The following is a 3732-nucleotide window of genomic DNA, read 5'->3' as shown; positions in this document are numbered from 1 at the left end:
AATCGAATGCTAGTTCCGTTTGTAAACAAACGGTGAAAAATGACAGAAATGTACATATTGAATAGTTATTTTCCAGCTGGGTGTTAATGAAAGCTACTCCTACACAACGTTTAGAGTGCCCTGACAGAAGAAAACCTATTTATAACATATGGAGTAGGATATATCAAATGATAAGTAGATGTATAATAGATTTGCGTGGACCATGTTACTCATACAAACGGTTGTATTACAAATGCATAAACCCAGCAAATGATATATTCAGGCAAATAACAACTGTTCCATTATATTAAAATTTATATTACATATGCATAAATGCATATGGAAAAACTTGGCACATGAAGTATTTCGATAAAAACAACACAGAGGTATGCTGCCAAAACAGAAACTGTTTTCAAGATTTAAGTGATAATAGCTTATGAATGCATGATATGTATAATACAGTATCTGTAAAAGATGAAATGAACTACTGCAACAACTAAACGGAAATTAAAAACCGTTGTAATAGAGAATAATCAAAATAATGCAAACAAGGAAATGCAGGAATTAGTGTAATCAGATGATTAAACTTATACATACACGTTACAGAAACTGTGTAAAAGGAGATTTGTATAAAAGTGGATATTGAGCCAAGGTGCATCAGTTTCTTAGAACTAAATTAGATTAGGAATAACAGCACAACAACAGCTGCAGATGAATATTACAGTGATTATATTGTTACTGGCCTTTAAAAAGTACTACTTTAGTATTGTATGCCACAAAGATGCACCCTGCAGTTTGAGTGTAGGATTTTAGCATAATGATGCTGTCGGAGATCATAAAACGACTCAATAAGGTTTTTGACAATGACGCAGTGGTTGGATATGCCATCTGCCATATCCGTAAGGTGTTTCCCAAAGCATAACACATCACTAGACCTTACACTATTGATAAAATACACCACACAATGGAGTGGATCTGGCTTTGTATGAATACGAAAGTATTGATCTGCAACTAGCAGGATCCTGATGACATCGTCTGATGGAAGCACCAGTCCTCCATTGTTTTGTAGCTTGAGTAGAGTATAGAGATGTCGGTACTGGATATTTGACTTAGTCCGTAACCCGCGACTGACGGCCAATGTCACGACAGCACTTTAGTTAGCTTTTGCACAATGTAGCCAGCTATATAGACTATACTGTTACCTATAACAGAAATTTGACATCTGAAATCATTGAGTTCCACAAACTGATCAACTTCTGGAGTAGCCTGTATGATAAGAATCTCGTTTGGAGCAGTAACATTACCTGTCTTACTAGCATCTGATTCTGCACCACATTTGATGATAAGTTTGTGAAGGTAGCCTTAAACTGAGTAACAGTAGGATTAATATTCCAACCCCCTAAACAAAAGCCTCAATTATAACAATTACATAAAATCAACAAAAATGAATGTCTTATTCACATAAACATAGTACCCTTAATAAACAACAATACAACTAATAAAATAAATGAAAATAAAACAGCTCAAAATGCTACCATATCGCTATGTAAAATGAAAATGTAGCAATTTTCACTGGAAGTCATTCACACCCATCTTAGGCATAAAGCTTAATGGTTGACTTGCAACTAAAATTCACATTACCGTTATTTGATATGAAAAGATTCACCATGTCTTACCCTGTTGTGTTGTAGGCAGGGTTGTTAAAAATCGATGATTTTTTTTAAATCAAAAAGATCGATTTCTATTGTTTTATTTGATTTTTTTATTTAAATCGATTTTTTTGATTTTTTTTGTTCCAAAAAGATGTTTTGTGTTCTAAATTGAAAGTTATTGCTATCAATTTGGAATTTATGATTTGCAGGAGTATTATGTAGTTTTATTACAACAACTAGGAAATGAAAAAACGTTTACACAGTTAACATTTGATAAAAAGGACAGCATAATTTATGCGTTGGACATTAAATCCCAGAAACGAAGATGAAGAATCACAGAGAACAGATCACACAACTGCTAAGCTGCAGACATATTCATAGGCAATTGCTGTGGCAGCTGTCACTGTTTTGGGTGCTGTTTGAGGTTTCTAAATTTCTTTCAAATATGTATGGCTACTTTAAGTTGAGCAACCTTGCAGCACTGTGCTTGACAATATGGTTTTAAATTCAATCATTGAAAAGTATCATTCAACATTGAAAAATATTACCTTTAAATGGCTTCAGTCGAACGTTTTAACCTGCTGTCAAAACATAGATCATTGAAATGTTCGTTGCAGATAAGTGCTCAAAGATCAGGCTTATTCACTCTTCTGCGGTTGCGATACCATTGTAAATAACAAGAGTTCTCAGTTGCTTTGTTTGGAAATCTAAAAATTAAAATGAAACTGTAGTTAGTTAGCAACAGTAGTAATTACAATAGTATTATTACTCTTATCTCCTTACTGCTAGCTAGATCTAGGTACAACAATAAATAATATTATAAGCACGACAAACACTTCCTTCAAATATAAATATTTAGAAATAACCTAATGGGTTGTAGTTCCAAAATATTAATATAAAAAAAAATCAAAATTTAAATAATAAAAAACCTTCGTTCTGAAGGAAGAGCATTTCACTCACTAGCTTATAAATTTATCTAGTCACCGACAAAATACAGTCAAACTCGTACAATCGGTAGTGACACTGATCGACTCTCACTCACCCAGTGACTAGTGTAGTAGAACTAACTAGTAGCAGTACTAACTAGTAGTAGCACAACTATTAGTAGTCGTAGACTTGAGCAATAGTAATAGAACTAGTAGTAGAAGTGACTCACTTGTGAAATGTCATGCCTTTTCCTTTAAAAGTCCATTCTTGCGGCTTTTGCAGTTCATGGAATAACAATAGCACTGTGCACCTACACCCTTATCTCTCGTACATAAATTATTAGTAGCAATCTCAGTAGTCTGTTCCTTTGATTGAGCGGTGTATTCGTGACCTTCCATAGCTGTTAAATCTGAAATTAGATTTCTTTCTCACATTGAACGCAATGAAATTAACTTGAACATTAACTGATAATGGCGTCGACCGGATTTCCGTACTCGCGAGTGACCTCTTGCCATTCCAGGGGTTTTAAGTTCAATGGTTCAGGATATACAAATAACCAACAAAAAATGCATAAAAATACCTGATTGACCAATTATATTGCAACAAATAGAGGTGTGTATCAATAGAACTTGGCATATTTCTTGCGTAGGGGTTTGTTTGGGACTACAGATGATTACATAACACCATATCGGAATCCGTGTTCTATCAAGCGTGTTCTATCAAGCGTGTTCTATTAAGGGTATTTTGGACTGTTTAACTGTGATTGTGTTTCTCAATTAAATCATTAAAAGTGCAGTTAGACACCCTTCTTTACTCTTTCTCTCTCAGTTTTTTCCCACTCTTTTTATGTTTCTTTAATTGCCTATCTGCTAATCTTTGTCTGTCGTTTTCTGTCTGTCGTTCTCCTTATCTGGTTATCTGTCTCTCATTCTCTGTCTCTCGTTCTCTGTACATTTTTCTCTGTCTCTCGTCTTCTGTTTCCTATTTGTGTTCATTCACTAATATCTATATACTTTCTATAGTTCTCGCTTCTCTTTTACTTATCTGTATTCCTATATTTTTTCTTCTCTCTTTTCTTCCTTTTCCATTTCTCACATTTTCCCTTTTGTTATTATTTGCTATCTCCGATTGCTTTTCTCAACTCTTTCTAATAAAGCTTAGGTGCAGATAATTG

The 3732-nt window shown here is 34.0% G+C and overlaps 1 long non-coding RNA gene across 2 annotated transcripts; it reads right to left on the bottom strand.

Moving 5' to 3' along the window:
* Positions 1-237: 237 nt before the first annotated feature.
* LOC137398653 (uncharacterized) lies at positions 238-3018 on the bottom strand. Of its 2 annotated transcripts, none has more exons than XR_010978986.1 (3): positions 2788-3018; positions 1284-2338; positions 238-1181 (listed from the first exon to the last, which is right to left on the bottom strand). It is a non-coding gene; the product is annotated as an uncharacterized lncRNA (long non-coding RNA). The 2 variants fall into 2 exon arrangements; XR_010978985.1 differs by having other exon boundaries at positions 2180-2338.
* Positions 3019-3732: the final 714 nt, after the last annotated feature.

This window comes from Watersipora subatra, chromosome 6 (genome assembly GCF_963576615.1).
Source record: "Watersipora subatra chromosome 6, tzWatSuba1.1, whole genome shotgun sequence".
Classification (NCBI taxonomy): Eukaryota; Metazoa; Bryozoa; class Gymnolaemata; order Cheilostomatida; family Watersiporidae; genus Watersipora; species Watersipora subatra.
Note: the sequence above shows the minus strand (reverse complement) of the source record. Positions and strands in the feature narration are given on the sequence as shown.